Below are 17,736 nucleotides of genomic sequence, written 5' to 3'. Positions count from 1 at the left end.
CATATTACTCTATTAATAAGTACTATCTTTATGTCAGAAATTTTTAAAGTTGGGGCCAGCACCATTGCGTAGTAAGTTAAGCCTTTGCCTGTGGTGCCAGCATCCCTCATTGGCACTGATTTGAGTACCATGTGCTCCATGCTTGTGGCCTGGAAAAGCAGTAGAGAGTGGTCCAGAACCTTGGGACTCTGTACCCACCTGTGAGACCCAGAAAAGTATTCTGTCTTGTCTTTGAATCGGCTCAGCTCTGGCCATGGTGGCAATTTGGGGAGTGAACCAGCTGATGGAAGATCTTTCTGTCTTTCCTTCTCTTTCTAAACCTACCTTTCAAAAAATGATAAATACATTTAAAAACATTTTTTTAAAGTATTTTTACAAAAGAGACAAGGCTCTCTTGGTGCATCAAAAGAAAATGTAACAAAGGTGTTAAGCTTATGATGTGTTAGAGTTAGGGCTTTAGCAAGGTTATAATCTTTGCCTTGTGATGTCTGAGGCCTCAACTAGCAGCTGAGAAGCTGGGGCAAAGCCTGCTTGTTCATCTATTGAGACTGGCACTGTTTCCTGGGAGTGGAGCTGGGGGCTTAGCCCACGAGTGTGGTCAAGGTCTCTCCATCTGGTGCTTGACTTTATAGCACGGCCTTGGATGTCAGACGTCGCATCCCACAGAGAGTCAGAGGGAACCACTGCCTTTTATAACCTAGCTTCAAAGTCACATAACCTTACTTCTGCCAATCATAAGCCCACTAGGATTCACAAGAAAGGAACAAGTGACCTGAGCCCTTGATGGAAAGACTGTGAGTGTATGGAATAGAATGGGGAAAATATTACTTTGTGTAAGTCCCTTTGAATGTCATCGGCGTGTGGATTCTTGCTTATGTATATGTGTTTGTGCAAGCCCTCCTCACTGTGGCTTAACTTTATCGAAGGCCCCTGGGCATGAGGAAAAGTGTATTTGCCTTACAGGGTGACTGTCTCTCTCTAGGCCCTACATGGGATTCCAGAGGGCAAGGCCAGCCTTGTCAGGTTGACAGGGAAGGGCCTGCTGCAGGTGGCCTGGGAAGGCTCCCAGCACCCGGAAAAGGGGAATGTGGTGTCATCAGACCCTCCCAAGTGGCTCATTCTAATCATTCAAGGTGGGAATGGAGCCTTGCTCATCCCTAACAACACCTCCATTTTTGTATTAGAGAAATGATAAGGCTGTGAAATCAGCTGTTGCAACTCAATAATCCATAGGATAACACTGGGTTACAATCTCAGTTACATATGCCTATATCTGTATCTATTTTTTTTGAAAGGCAGATTTACGGAGAGGAGAGACAGAGATCTTCCATCCACTGGTTCATTCCTTAAATGGCTGCAATGGCTGGTACTGAGCCGATCCAAAGCCAGGAGCTTCTTCCAGGTCTCTCACAGGAGTGAAACTTGAACCATCCTGTGCTGCTTTCTCAGGCCATAAGCAGGGAGCTGGATCAAAAGTGGAGCAGCCGGGACTAGAACCAACGCCCATGTGGGATCCGGGTACCACAACCTGTTGAACTATTGCACTGGCTCCTACAGTTTTAGTTTTAACAGCCCTGTGGCCGCATAAGGTAAGGCGTTCTTGTTAGAGCATAGTTCATAGTTTCATGCAAATGACTTGATGAAGGTCACAGACAAGCTTTAGGCCTGTCTGTATTATGCAGTTATGTGTGGGGGAGAGAGGGAGCAAGTACACGCTCCTGAGTTTACTTATCAAATACCTGAAACGGCTAGAACTGGGCCAGGCTCAAGCAGGGAGACAAGAGGGTCTGCGTTAGCAGGACGCTGGAATTGGTGGCTGTGATGTGAGCAATGAACATATTAACTTTTTAATCCAGGTTCTTGCCTCCTACAGAGATGGAAATATTAAGCAGGGGCTGGTATCATGTGCAAATAGAAACAGAATTTATTTAGCATGAGTGGGTCAAAGAGTTGCTTGTAAATGAGAAAGGAGAAAAAAACCCAAAGTTGTACCTGTCATTGGGAAGGGCTGTCTGAGATTGGGAGACTAGGAGAGATCTGAGAGTGGCCTGTGAGGTCGAGAGTAAAAAATGGGAGTAGCACCTCTGAGTGATTCCCAGCAGTGGAAATGAGGCCTTTCCTTGTCATCCCCCTCTTTTATGAGGAAGGGATGTACCCCAACTGGTTACACAAATGGAGTAGGTGGTTGTGACAGGTGCATCCAGAGAAGGTGGCTGTAGCAAATCGGCGGTTGAAGAGACAGCATTATGTTGCAGCGATGGGGGAGTTCCAGTTCAACTAAACGTGAACTGCCAAGCTAAGCCACATCAACTGGAGCCGGGAGTCAGACCCGGTGCTCTGATTTGGGACAAGGGTATTTTAAATCTTAATCATTAGACCACATGCCCATCTCAAGAGACATTTCATTTTAAGGAAGTGACTCTCATAACTGTGGGGGGCGGGGACTGGCTAGTCTGGAATCTGTGGCTGACCAAAAGGCTGGGAGCACAGGGGAGAGGATGCTGCTCCGAAGGCCTCTGCTGGCAGAGTTCCCTCTTCCCCTGGGGAGCCATTCTCCTCCCAGGAGGCTATCAGCTGCTTGGATAGGGCTCAGTCATGTTTTGCACACTAATCTGTTTTATTCAAAAGCAACCCATTTAAACCATAATCTCACTTAAAAAAAAAAAAAACCTTCACATTAACATCCAGACTAGAATTTCATGAAGAAGTACTTTAGCCAAGTTGACACATGAAATTAACCAGCACAGTGTCTTCATTCGCTTCCTAATCTGTAGCATGCACCTGGATCTGCACGCGTTCCTCCTACAGGCTCAGTCACTCTCGTGTAACTGCAGGGACTTGGGCTCTGAAAGCCTTGCCTTCAATCGGATCCTCCTTCCCTATGACCAAGTGGTGAATGAGCAACTCTTCCCTCCTGCCAGAATTTGTATCCTCGCTGCCTTTCACCTGGCTGAGTCAGGTAGGCGTTTCTTGAAAGATCTGCTCCTCGCCACCACATTTACAATTAATTACCATGTTGGTTAAGGTTCTTGTTTGCAAATAACAGAGTTCACTCAGGCTACTTTCAGCTGAAATTGACTTAATAGGGTCTTAGGTAGCTCACAGACTAATTGAGAAGGCGAGAGGAAACTGCTAAGTTTTCATAAATAAAGCCCAGAGCTGCACTGAAAAACAAGCCTAATGAGACAGTTGCCACTATTGCTGCCAGCTCCTGCCCATGCAGTGCCCATAGATGAGGAGAAAATGCCTTGTGCCAGCCCCAGGAGAGCAAGTCCAAGAGCACGCTGCCTGTGGCACGTACACAGAAGAAAGGGATGGCAACAGTTTCTTTTTGTCCTATTCTGAAGGAATAGTTATGCTAAAGTGTTGAATATATAATTTCCACACATCAGTAAAAGTGCAGTGCTGACAATGGCATTTCCGGGCAACTGTGTGACATCCCCGTTCAGAACTGTGAATTCAAAGTAGCCCCTGAAACTGTTCCATCAAGCCAGAAAATGCTCCAGGTTGCTGGAATAGGAAGGATTAGGAGATGGCCTCTGAGATTCTGTCCCCCGATGTACGTGTCGCCTGGAGTGTGGAGGCAGTGGTGACTGTGATAGAATTATAGCTGATGGTTCATGATGAGGCTACTAATCAGTTGACCTTGAGTTCATCACAAGGGAAATGATCGTGAGTGGGCCCCGCCTAATCAAATGAGAGCTTTTAAAGCATGTGAAGTGTCAGAGAAATGCTCTCCTGCTGGCTTGAGGACAAGCAAACTGCCATGTTGCGAGAGAAGGAGCCGGACACAGGGCTGGAACCTCAGGGTGGCCTCAGGGAGTTGCTGGCGTCTCCTGGCCAACAGCTGGCGAGAAGATGGAAACCTCAGTGTTCTCCTGCAAGGAATTAAACTTTAGCAGCAGCACATGGAGTCTGAAGAGGGTTTGGAATTTGAGAGGAGAACATGGCTTGATGGACCCTTGTATTTTAGCGTTATGGCACACTGAGCAACTAGTTCAGGATGTGCCACACTTCTGACCCCGCAAGTGGGATGTAATACATGGGTACTTGTAGCTAGTTCCATGAGGGAACATGGAAAAGCCTATGGACAAATGAAATTCAGAAACAGGTTTATTTTTAGGGTTACATTTTTTTGAAGTCAACACATAATTTTTATTATACATACTTCCCCTGAACTTTCTGAAGATCCTTATAAAAATGAATACAGATATGATTACAAATGATCACAGAGAGAGTTCTTAGGACATTAAAATGTCTGCAAACATCTACACTTTGCATGCAGTAGGAATGGCTGCATTCTTGGCGTTGGGGAGGTGGGAGAATCAACTAAGCAATACATCAAGGAATCCACTAACTGTCGCTTTTTCTTCAAGTCTAGGATTCTGATACTTTGACCAATGATTTAAAGAAATAATCAGTTCAATAAACTGATTCCACAATTTAGGGATGCCTACAGCTTCCATTGTTAAAGCTGAACATCTCTTTGCTTGAGTGAGCAAAACTAGTACATACACATTCCTGAACACACATTTTGTCACATGAACAGAATATATTTTCCTTATTTCAAAGGTAGAATTAGAGAGAGAGAGACAGGGGTGACACACAGAAAGAGGTCTTCCATCCACTGGGTCACTCCCCAAGTGGTCACAATGACTGCAGCTGGACCAGGTTGAAGCCAGGAACCCGGAACTCCATGCAGTCTCTCACATGGATGCTGGATAGCCATGTTCTTGGGCCATTTTCTACTGCTTTCCCAGGTTCATTCGCAGGGAACTGGATCAGAAACAGGGCAGTCTGGACTCAAGTTGATGTTCATATGGGACACTGGTGTCACAGGCAGTGGCTGGTCTTGTTGAGTCACAAGGCTGGAAGCCCATCTTCTTTTTTTATGTACAAATTAAGCTGATGAAATAATTGGCGGGGGATGGTAGCATTCATGTTTTTGTCTTTCTTAATAAGTGATTCAGGTTTTTCAATGATCAATTCCCCAACAGATGATTCGATTTCAGATGCCTGATCTGTAGACCCGCCCTGATTTTAAGCTTTTAGATGGTGAAAAGTTTTATGTATGTAGCCACTCTTTACCTGATCATTAGAAGTTAGACATTTCATTTGGCTGTAAGGGAAACAAGAAAAATAAAAGTCCAAACAAAGATAGACTTCAGTTCTTTTCAGGTCACCCAATGTCTGGAGTTAGGCATTTCAGTGCCGGAATGGTGATTCCCTGCTTCCGGTATAATCCGGGCTCCCACTCTGCTTCCATCCAGCCATCTATGGAGTAAGAGTATTGCCTCAAGCACAGTACAATCTGCTGTAGACCTACTTTGCAGGAAGGGAAAAGATACGGGACAAGGAAATATAGGTGTCAGCTGACTCTGCTGCTTTCCAAGAGATTTCCTAAAACTCTGACCCAGTGTCATCCCCTGAATATCTCATTGATCAAAACAATGGCCAGTTTGCTCTGCAGTGAGGTTACTGAGAATCTTCATTCGTGTCATTGGCTTGCCTTTTGTGAATCAATTTGTTGTCTCAAACTGGCAGAAGGTGAACATGGAGGAAGTGATAAATCTTTGCAACGTATTATACTGACATAAATTCATGCTATTTAAAGAAGAAAATCTATAAGAACTCTCTAAATTCAAATTGCAAGTGGGCCTATTCAACACCTCACAGGTAGAATTGGATGTTGTAAAACAAGGTGGAAATTCCACGGCAGTATTGCTTTGACATTAAAAGCATATAAAAATTATTGCAATGATTTAGATAAAGCAAGGAATTATATGTAAGTTCTGTTAGAACAGTTCTCATAAATAAAATGTCAGAATCCAGCAAATGAAGATGGCTCACATCACATGGGAAGGAACTTATTTTCCGCAGTGAGGAATTACAAAAGGGTTTGCTCCAGAGACCTCCGAGGATGGAGGTCAGGACTGCAGGGAATCCATGAGGGTTTAAAATCCCCTTTCTTTGGATTCTGGAAACAATCAAGTTCCTTTTTTTTTTTTTTTCAAATACAGATACATTCCCATTGTCCCCCAGTTTTTAGTACATAATTTTTATGCAATGTCCTTGTGTTCATAATTTGTAGAGAGACTGAGGAGTGATGTAATATCAAGAAACCTCGTATTCTCTGTGACTTCATCCTTTGAGGCCAACATCACAATGGCATTATTCCAAAGCAAAGGATGGCCTTGTTTTATGACAAGCAGAAGAGCAAGCAGAGACTAGGGCAGAATCGATTTGAACTGGAATCAAGTTTAAGGAGGAGATAGGCTATAGCCAGATGGTCTCTGCAAAGGAAATGAGACCAGTCTCAGATTCTGAAAGGTAAATATTTAAGTATTTGTTTTCCTAAAGCAAGATAGGAAGGAAAAAAACATTCTAAGTGGGACGGAGCCCCATGCCATTTGATGTTAAGATTGCTGGGAAGGATGATGGCAGTGGGACAGATAGTTGAGGGCAGACAGGTTAAAAACAGGTACCCATGGTGTGTGTGGAGCAGCTAAATGAGGGAGCGAGGACTAGGGCTGATCCTGTGGGCCAGGCTACGCAGGGAGGCTAGGGACAGTGTGGGAAAAGGACAATTGCAATTTGTGAAGGCATTAGGGTCTGGAGTAGACCTTTGTAAGCCAAGAGCCAGCAGCAGCGGGTAACCAGGGGTTGGTAGCAGGGAAGTGAAGAGAGATCCTGGGCTGAGGCCTGACTTCCTACTGAAGCAAGTCAGACATGACATTACAACATCTTATGGGCTCGAAAGTGAACCAAGTTATTTTTGGTTGAAACTTTTTTCTCTGTGTCAGAGAACTCATCTTCCTCAGTTATGGAGAAAAGAAAAATTTCAAGCAATACTTAGATCTTTTCTGGATCTACAGGAAATAATTGGCCCACCTTAGAACACTCTACCTTCCCTGCAAAAGGATGCCCTTAACTTGCTCTGTCTAGCAAACAATTCCCAAACTTCACTGACTATAAGAGTCACCTGAGTTCCAGGCCAAGCCAACTGAATCAGACTTTCCAAGACAGAGGGTGGGCATTTGGCTAACACACCGGGGGTGCTGCAGCCTCTATCGGAGTGCCAAGTTCGAGTCCCAGCTGAGCTCCTGGTGCCAGCAGCACACTGCTGTACGTCCTTGGAAGCAGCAGGCAATAGCTGTAGCACTTTGGTCCTTGCCACCCCCCTGGGAAACCTGGATTCAGTTCCTGATTTCTAGATTCAGCCTGGCCTAACAACATCTGTTTGGGGAGTCAACCAATGTTACCTCCCTCCCGCCCCCCACACAGATGGAACAAATGGAAGAGCTCTTTCTATTTGATTTTCTCTCTCTCTGACTTTCAAATAAAATAAATATATAAAAATTTAAAGTTGAGAATTATAAAGAAAGGAATCTAAGAATATGCATCTTTCTAAGGGCTTCTGTTTTGACTGGGGAAATAAGCTCTATGAGCAGAGGTGGTCAAGCGAGACTGCAAAGGTAGTTCTGAAGCAGGCAGCAGGTGTGAGGGCGGGAGCTCTGGAGGGCAGACAGGAGGAGATTGGAATCCAGGCAGAAATTACAGTTAAACTGAGGTGAGGAGCACAGAAAGTGAAAGGACTAAATTAGCAGAGTCCTAAGTTCTGTACCCTTTTTATATAAAGATTGATTGATTTTTATTTGAAAGACAGATTAACAGAGAGAAAGAGAGATGGAGACACACACACACACACATACAGATTGAAATCTTCTGTCCGTTGACTCACTCCCCAAATGGTCACAATGGCCAGAGCTGTGCTGATCTGAAGCCAAGAGCCAGAAGCTTCTCCTGGATCTCCCACTTGGGTGCAGGGGCCCAAGGACTTGGCCATCTTCTGCTACTTTCCTAGGCCATAAGCTGAGAGTTGGATTGGACATGGATTTGTGGTGCCCATATGGGATGCTGGCACCACAGACAGAGCATTAGCCTGTGTGGTATTGAGCGCAGTTCTGTATCTTTGTCATTTTTCTCTCTGTGCCTTCATTTCCTCCGATGTACAATGAGAGGGTCAGCTCTTTTAGGATTCTATTGGATACCTCAAGGACCACTCTGAGGGAAGAGCCCTTTAGGACTACCATAATCTCTTCTTCACTCAAAGCAAATCTGCTTGAAATTGCTGGGCTGATTGGACTTCTATATTAGGTTCATTTAAATAAAATATTCAATGCCAGTTTTTCAAAAATTGAAAAGTGCCACACTAAATGATTTTTAAGGGCCTACAGCCATGCGATACTAGATGGGGCTGCTCTGGCAAGGCCAACAGCACAGATCATTAGCACAGAAAGAGCACCAGGGCTTAGGATGCAGGCCACAGAGGACACATTTGGAAGCCATTAAAAAAAACATCGGACTCCTGCTGTGCTGCTGCATTCCTTGTGGCGGGCTGACATTCAAGTGGTGAAGAAAGAAGTGTAGGATCATCATGAATATATCACTTGATTAAAAAAAAAAATCAGGGGCCAGTGTGGTAGCTCAGCAGTCTAATCCTTCATCCTGTGGCGCTGGCATTCCATATGGGTGCTGGTTCATATCCCAGCAGTTTCACTTCTGATTTGGCTCTCTGCTTATGGCCTGGGAAAGCAGCAGAGCTCAAGTGTTTGGATCCCTGTACCCACTTGAGAGACCCAGAAGAAGCTCCTGGCTCCTGACTTCAGATCGGCTTAACTGTGGCTGTTGTGGCCACTTAGGATGTGAACCAGAGAATGGAAGACCTTCTCTCTCTGTAAAATCTGCCTTTACATAAACAAACAAACAAATAAATAAAAATAAAGCTTAAAGAAAAAAAAAGCAAATCAACTCCAAAATAATAAGCAGTGAATAGCCCAAGTTTCTCCTCTTTACAGTAGATATTTTGGTGTGAAGTAGCTCTATGCAAATGTGAATCCTGTTTCATGACCTGGCATAATAAGCCCACTCGTACATTGAAAGGCAGGCATAGCCAGCAACGAGCCGGGTGCCTGCTGGAGGGCCTGCCAGGCAGTCAAAGATGCCACTTTCCCTTATTTGGACACAACCCTACAACATCTTCAGAAACAAGCATCTGTTTACAAATAAACATAACCTTCACCTTCTTACACCCCTTCCAACCTGGGGAAAAGACTTCCAGAGGTGCATGTGGCAAAACTTAGGTTCAAGTTCAACTTTGTGCTTATTGTGTACTTTGGACAAGTCATTCTCTTATCTAAAGTAGGGGATAATAATATCTTCCTTGCAGTACTGCTGTGAAGATTAAATAAGATAATGCATGTGAAAGCATTTTGTAAATAGCACAAAGTCTTACAAATGTAAAGGTACATTTATCATAATAATAGCATCATAGTCAAGCAAACAACATTAGGGGAAAACACTGCTAACTTCACAAGCCATATAAATGCTTCTATAGACAATCAGACAATATGCATTTATTAACATATCCATTTGTACTTTCATTCACTCACTAGTTCTTGCCTGCACAGCCCTAATCCCTGGGGAAGATAAGAAGTAAATGAAAGGGGAATGGGAAGATACAAATTCATTTAGGGTTTGATGATCAAAGAGTTCAGTGTCTGTTGAGCCAGGGTTGTGTTCTTCTCTGGGACAGGGCAGATCCTGAAGTCCCTGCTTCTCAGTCGAGGGAAGACAGTGGCTCAGGGAAACCCAGAGAAGCAGCTGACTTGGCAAGAGGATGCTGTCAGAAGGCAGCTTTGATCACCCAAGGCTTTCCTAAAAAACTGGGGACGAGCTGGGCTGGGCCAATCTTTCACATCCACTGGCAGGTGTGAGAGTCAGGACAGGATGCAGGCCAGACTTGATTGAGATGTAATACTTACAGGTTCATCTTATGGCCAGGACTATGGGCTGGTCAGGCTGGGCTAGGCTGCAGCAACCCCCACCCGCCATCATGAGCTGAGATTGGGACATGTGGGTGAAGCCAGGCCACTGGCAAATGCCAAGGCAAGATGGGTCTTGCCAAACTGGGCTGTAGCACACTGGCAAATACAAGACTCAGGCTGGGAGTGAACCCAGTGGGGACTACAGGGGCTCCCCTGCTGGGCCTCTGCTCCCACTGGGGAAACTGAGAACCGATACTTGGGGCCAACTGGACTGGGTAGGGCTATGAAAACTGGTGGCTTGCATGCAAGTTGGGTTTCAGGGAGTGCTGGGCTAGGTCAAGCCACTGCATCCACAGGTACATGCAAGAGCCAAAGTGAGTGCTGACTGGCCAAGCTTTGCTGTAGTATCTGCTGGTAAGTGCTGGCACAGAGTGCAAGTCGTGTCAGATTGGACCAGAGTGCCCCTTGGACATGTATAGGAGCTGGGACTGAAACTGGGCACTGGGCCTAGGAGGGAAACTGTGGGCACTCATCTGCTGGGCTGCAGCACTTGCTGGAATGCATAAGAGCCAGGGCTCGGGGTGGATCACACTACACAAATGACAGCACCTGTCAGCATACATATGGACAGGATCATGGGATAGGGTGGGCTGAGCTAAGCTGCAACACCCATGGGTGTATATGAGAGCCCTACTGGGATGTAGCACGAATTGGACTAGTCTGCTGTACATACTGGCATGTGCAGGAACCAGAGTGGGGGTGGCATGGTGACGTTATTGGGGGTTGCCCTGACTAGGCTGCCATTCCCACTGGCATGAGGGTCTGGTCTTTGGCACCCGTCAGTTTGCATAGGACATGGGGCTGGGGACAGAACTGACCAGGCAAGCATCATTACCAGTGTGTGTGTAGTCTGATGTGGGTGATTGAACTGAACCCTGAACTGGTTGATACATGTGAGAGTAAGGTCTGGGGTCACCCCAAGTGAGGTTTCTTGGGGGGAACTCCCCAACTGGACAACTAGACTCAAAACTCTGGCCACCGGGAAGATCATAAATTTGTGATCTGACCTTGAATCACATGCAAGTCATGAAGGAAGGACTGGGGCTGCTTGATTGCTGAGTCTGTGTAGTAGTTGGCATGCCCAGCTGCATATGGGGGACAAGAAGGCCAGCTCATTTAGGCCCCCAGAGAACAGTGAATGCCATGTCATAAGATGGAGAATAGAACAGGTTAGACGACTCGCCTGGCTGAGCTTTGGTAGCAAGTATCTGGATGCACTGGAGTGGACTCTGTCAGCCAGTGGGCCTGGGAAGGAGTTTTTCACCCTTGGAGCAATAATACCGAGTCTTTCAGAACTATCAAGATCACTCAAGTAACATCCTTGAAACATTCTTTTTCACATCAAGATTTCTAAGATGACATCAGGTCGATATCCCCCATCCTCAGGTTTTTTGAGCAGCAGGGAGCAGCTCCCTCTCTCTCCCTAACTTCCTTCCCTCCTCCTGGATATAGGAGGAAAGGGAAGAAAAAGAAAATTGGAAGCATCTGTTCCTCTCACTTTTCCCCATGCCTTGACCCTCCCCGCCCCAATCAGTGGTCCTCATGGGTGTGCATCCTTGTCATCTATGTAAATAACATCAAAAATACAATAAAATGATCATCATAAAAAAAACAATACTGGTTGCTCTTTCCATTCCATCCCCACTGTCTCCATGCAGTCATACTTTGCTTGGGTGCTCCCTTGCCTGTTGACTGGCCTGCTAAAATTGCACAATATCTGAGATAAGCGCAGCCTGGCCTTTCAGAAAGGAAAGGTTAGACTTGCAGATTGCTAGTACTCATGAGGGTCCTCAGGGCCTCCTCCAATGATGAAGGAAGGAGAAGTGATTTCTTAAAGTAAAAAACTCAAAGTCAGTGGACCTGAATTGGATATGGGTTTTCAATTTTAGCTGGAGACGCAAATGACTTAGCATGAGTATATACGGTCATACTTACCTGGCAGGGGAGTATATACGGTTATGCTGAGAAAACACACAACATGAAATAGTCTTCTGCAGAGGAAATAATGGGCCCCACTGGGAGCTGTGGAGTTAATTGGACTGCCACGCCCTGTGACTCACCTATAATACGGTGTATCATGCAACACCCGGCATTCATCTCCCAGGTCCTCACTCATCACTGGGGTCAGCACTCAGGGTTCTTTTTAAACATACTTCTCTTGCTTTTAATAACTACAAATAAAAACAAAATCAAGAGCAGGGCCCCTCGCCTAGAGAAGGCTGGAATTCAATGGGAACTTGAGTTTTTAATTCAAGAGAAACGGTTTCCTTTGATCTCGCACCCTTCTTTCAGAAATGGTGACAATGAAGATTAAAGTCTTTTCTGGAGGGCTTTTAAGAGCGCTGCGTGCATTTTGCAACCGACAGAGTTCAAGCAAGGATACGGGCAAGCTTTCCTGCTTGGGGAGGAAGGAGCTTACAACACCCTTCCTTCCAAGCTGTGGTCAAAATGCCCTTTGACCTGCACTGACTTTCCCTGTGCCTTTGGCGGGGATTCCTTCCAGGGCCTCCTACTGAGGGAACCTCCCGGCCTGTATTTTTCCTCGGTGTGTTAGCCTTTCGGGCACACTGGAGTGTGTGCCTCATGGCTTGTTACAGAAAGATTCCTCCGAGAGAGAGTCCTGTTGCACGGCGGTGTGGGAGGAAGAAGTCCTGTTGGTGTGGACACTGCTTTGCCCAGTGCTGGGCTGGCACCCGTGTCTGTTTCACAGTGCTTTGTACCTTCCATTTGCTTGCTGTATACAACCGTTTTCCTAAGCTCTTAGGTATAGACAGAATGTATTCTTTCACTATCCTCTGATGCTATAACATCACTATATAACATGCACACATTTTACTTCACATTTTAGTCTTTGCAAAAGTTTTTTTTTTTTTCTTTTAAAACGTTTACTTGAAGAGTTACAAACGAGAAGAAGGGGTGAGAGAGAGATCTTTCACCTGTTAGTTTGCTCCCCAAAGGCTGCAGTGGCAAGAGGTGGAGCCAGGGGTGAAACCAGGAACTTCATTCAAGTCTCCCCTTGACCGGCAGAGGCCCAAGTGCTTGGGCCATCCTTTGCTGCGTTCCTAGCTGCCTTAGCAAGGAGCTGGAATGGAAGTGGAGAGACTGAGAAACGCAAGTCCCAGTGCGCACATGGGATGTGAGTATTCCTGGCTGGGGTTTTACCTGTGGCACCACAACAGCAGCTGCCCCCCAATTTTTTTTTTAAAGATTTATTTATTTTTATTGGAAAGGCAGATTTTCAGAGAGGAGATGCAGAGAAAACGCTTTTCCATCTGCTGGTTCATTCCCCAAGTGGCCACAACAGCCAGAGCTGAGCTGATCTGAAAGCAGGCACTTCTTCTGGGTCTCCCATGTGGGTGCAGGGTCCCAAGGCTTTGACCCATCCTCAATTGCTTTCCCAGGCCACAGGTAGGGAACTGGATTGGAAGCAAAGCAGCCAGGACACAAACTGGCACCCGTATGGGATCCCGGAGCATGCAACGTGAAGATTTAGTCACTGGGCCACTGCGCTGGGCTCCTCCCCACTGCCCAGTTTTTTAAAACACAAGTAGAATATGACATTGCTGTATAGATACCTAACGGTTATAGGAGAACCTTTTAAATTTGTTTAGCTTACATATTTTTTATGGTTAACAACTTCTCTAATAATTTTGAAATCAAGGTTGTCCTAAACAAACCATGGTCACATACACACACACATATATATATGTGATATGTAGCCACCACCACATTGTAGTGATAATGACACTGGCTTTGCTTGAGGTGGAGAGCTTTTCTATAAGTTATTCTTCGACCATTATGGAAGCTCTTTAAGAAAACCAAAGGCTTAGGGGCCACAAAAGAGCAAGGAATATAGGAAGGACCTGGAATCTGAAGCCTGATTTCTGACCATGGAGTTCCAGGGGACACCCGACCTGTAACGTTTCACAGTTCCCTGAGCATCATGGGATGTGGGCACGATCATGCAGCAATGAGTTTACAGGGATAGATATTGGGGAACCATGATTTGGTCGTAATTCTGCTGCTTATAGTGAGGTGATCCTGGGCAAATTTCTCCGTCTCACTTTTTAAAAAAAAAGAAGTAATTATTTTTATTTGAAAGGTGGATTTGCAGAGAAAGAATGAGGGATCCCTTCCACCTGCTGGCTCACTTCCCAAATAGCTACAACAGCTGGAGCTGGGCAGATCCAAAGCCAGGAGCGTGGAACTTCTTCCATGTCTTCCACGTGGCTACAGGGACCAAAGTCTTGGGCCATTCGCCACTGATTTCCCAGGTAGCTTAGCAGGAAAGTGGGCCAGAATTGGAGCATCCAGGACTCAAACGGAGGCCAATATGGGATGCTAGTGCCACAGTTGGATGCTTAGCCTACTGTGCCACAGTGCCACTTTCTCTGAATAAATCTTTCTATTCAGCTAACGTTTTCATTTATAGTTTAAGAGCTCAGATGAGACTTGTATTGTCAACAGGGCAGGCTCCATGCAGGTGTTTCTAGGGTTTTGCAAATGCCTGGCTGATCTCTCAGAGGGGGAGGCTGATCTTTGACTCAACAATCTTTCTTAACTCCTGTTTTCAAATTCTGGAATTCACCTACATGACATATTATTTCAAATGTTACAAATGTGAACTGGAAATATATCGTAGGAGAAACCTACTGGGCAGAACCCACACAAAGATGTTGAAAATTAGTTTTGCAATCTTAACCCCTCACCTATTTTGGAATGCAAGATTAAAGTGGAAGAGGCCAAGAATGGTCAGAGATGGAGAGATTTTCAGGCCTTCTGAGAGTCATCAGTGTGCTGCTAGTGTCCTTCACTCACAACCCAGGAGACCACTCGGGGGCCTTGGTTCCCCTGCAGGTGGGGGGAACCAGTGGTCCAGCATCGAATGCCTTGTCGAGTGAGCAGAACAGAGGCTGTGCGTGTGAGAGGAAGACGGTGTGTCAGGAGGCAGGCGCACACCCCTCACTGATGCATTGGAGCTGTGTGCTGCTGTGGCCTCACACGGTCTGAGACAGAGAAGGAGCTAGCTTGGGTTGCCTAATTCCACCTCACAGACACAAGACCAGGAGATTGCAACAGAAAGAGACTGGAGGTAGGGGCTTCCGGATGAGTCACCTGCTTCAAGACATTCACTTCGATGTTGCCAGAACAGGCTTGGAAGTCCGAAGATGTGAGGGTCTCAACAAAACCCATGAAAACCCCATAGGAGAAAAAGCCAACATTTTGCAACCTGCCAGCCCCAGAGAGCCCCAAATGCTTCCCCACAGCAGCCCAGTCTGGGAAAGCTTTTCTTGTCCTTCCTCCCCTTTCTTCTGACCTTTCAGTCCAGCAGGTGCAGAGCAACTCCAGGCACTAATTAGAATACAACTGAGGAAGGTGCTAATCTAGAGGGTGAGCAGCTAAAGCCCCTCCCCGGTGCCAGAGTAGCCCGAGGCACGGTCCTGCTGGAGGAGGGGCTAAGCCTGGAGTTAACTCATCACAGGATAGCCAAACTGAAACTCTTTGAAGGTATCCAGTGAGCAACCGACTTTCTTCTTTCTCTCTCAGATCTTGGAGGGATCAGAAAAGGCTGGCACGAAGTCGCCTCCAAAAGAAGAGGTACATTGGCCTCAAAGGGTGAGCACATGCAGGGTCAGTGGGGCAGAAATACACAGCTACTTCCTGTTGTGTTCATGGGTCCTGAATATTGAATATGAGATTGCGCACACTAAAAAAATATTACTTCTCTTTGTTCCAAGAAGTTGATTTGACGAAGTGTTCAATTTCAAATGCATGAAAACCACTGGATGTGGAAGACCACTTCTAACACTGGCACTGGGTAGCAGTTACTGCAGAGTGGGGAAACAGCAGACCACTCCTTCCCGCCCCTCATCGTGTGCTTGTCCCTTTAGGAACTGAAATCCTTTCCCTCTTCACAAAGAGGAAGCAAAAGTGTGTTCCCGGTAAGCCATACCTGTCCACCTGCCCCCTGCCTCCCTTCCCTCACATCCCCAACAATAATAAATAGAAGGCTGGATTAGGGGTAAAATAGAAGAAGAAATAAAGAACGTGGGAGGAGGGAGTAATCAAAATGAGGTTCAGGAATAGAAAGGGAAAGCGGAAGTGTAGAGAAGAGGTGAGTGTGGGCACAGAACAGCCTTGCTGATCAGGAGGGGGAGGGGAAAGAGGCCGGGGAGGGAGCCCGGGCCGCCTCTCCATTTGTTGCCGCTCAGCCCTGCCGCCTTCTCCAGGAACACCTGACCTTCACCGCTGCCAAGCGTCCTCCGGCTTTGTGCCAAGGCACTGGCGCTCACCTACTTTTGCCCCTATCAGCGCACATAGAGACTGACTTCCCCCTGGAGCTCTTATCAAGGTCTCCTCCTGGAAGCTTGTTCTGGTAGCCTGGAAACCTGGCAAACAAGGCTCAACTGCTCCGCGGCCCCTCTTGGTTAGTATCCGTTGTGTTTGCTGTCAAGTCCTAATGTCCTTTTATGTGAAAGCAAACATGGCAATAGGATGGAGCTGAGTGTAAAATTCATATGAATATCAAATGCGTCAGGACGCTCGAGATCAATGTTGGGCTTAAACTCCTTCGGGCTATGTTCATACAGGTCCTTAGAGCTGTTCTTCCTTCTCTATGATTAGGGAGGAATTTTCCTGGAAATTCATGAGAGACGTTGGCCCACCTTGTTTGTTTTCACTGGGGTAGCCATTTTGAGCACCAGATCAACATAAATTATTGCAGAACCAAAGCAGTGGCCCATAGTGGCCACTGTACCTCAGATTTAGTTTTCTGGGCACCACACCTAGGTAAATGCTATACCAGGTAATGTTGCAGAAAAGACAGCACCACTTTTCATTACCCAGAGAGCATCTTTGTTCTCTTATCTCATGTTTTGAATGCATTTTCCTAGTAAATAAAACCATATTTACCTCCCTCACAGTTATGTCAAACGAACAGATATTAACGTAGCCATGTATAAGAAATATTCACTGGTACAGATTTTGTTTAATTTTGTTTGTCAACCTGTTCTCATCTACAGGTCCCTGCACTGCACCTTGGGTCCTATCACCTGCTAACAAGCTGACGCACGCATTGCATCAGAAGACTGTCTTTGCTAGCACAACCACCCATCACAAGTTGCAAACACTATGGGCTAGCCATTTGCCAGACTGAATTGACTCTATTCCAAAGCTAAGAAGTGTAATGCTATTATTAACTTATACAAATAGACATATGATACAAATATAATTTTCTTTAGAGATTTTAAACTATGGAAAATAGTTCCTGTGTGACTTGCTAACTTTCCAGATCCTCAGGGGTCCATGTTTTATGGGTGGAGAATTGCCAGAATAGATTATTCTACCAGTGGCATTATTATACTTACGTAACATACATTATTTTCATATTCAAAGTTCTATTACTCAAAAATGGCTTCATAATAGGTAACTCTTATGGTCATGAAAAGTGATAATATAAGAAGTATGGAAGAATATGGCAAAAATATCAAACCTGACACCTGGTGAGAGCAGAGCTGCAGCTCCTTTGGCAAATATGTCAGTGTGGGTGAGCTGTTAAGAATGAGGGTGGGGAGGAAACAAATTCTTAAAAAAAGATGTGCTGGTTAGATATTTCTGTTTGTGTGTAGACCATATGACACACTATAGGCACACCTATTATTCACATATTGTGGAGGCCTGCCAGCAGAACTTGCACACTCACAGTAGCTGAATTTTTGCCAACTGTGTCAAGAAAATTATCATATATTAATGAAAACCCCATAGATCATTGCCTTCAAAGTGGCCAAACGCCTGTCCCCATGTATTCCCATAAGAATGAGTCTATTCCCGATGTGAGGCATGTTCCGAG

General features: G+C 45.6%; 1 long non-coding RNA gene across 1 annotated transcript in view; it reads left to right on the top strand.

Annotated features, from left to right (window-relative positions):
• LOC121171307 overlaps positions 1-17,138 on the top strand; it is a 44,938-nt gene extending 27,800 nt beyond the window's left edge. The window contains exon 3 of the long non-coding RNA XR_005886109.1: positions 16,910-17,138. This is a non-coding gene — a long non-coding RNA (uncharacterized LOC121171307). The remainder of the gene's footprint in view (positions 1-16,909) is intronic.
• Positions 17,139-17,736: the final 598 nt, after the last annotated feature.

Source organism: Ochotona curzoniae, unplaced genomic scaffold (assembly GCF_017591425.1).
Source record: "Ochotona curzoniae isolate NIBS_2020 unplaced genomic scaffold, NIBS_Ocur_1.0 scaffold_2587, whole genome shotgun sequence".
In the NCBI taxonomy this organism is placed as follows: Eukaryota; Metazoa; Chordata; class Mammalia; order Lagomorpha; family Ochotonidae; genus Ochotona; species Ochotona curzoniae.
The sequence above is the reverse complement of the archived record's forward strand: the minus strand, read 5'-3'. Positions and strand labels throughout refer to the sequence as shown.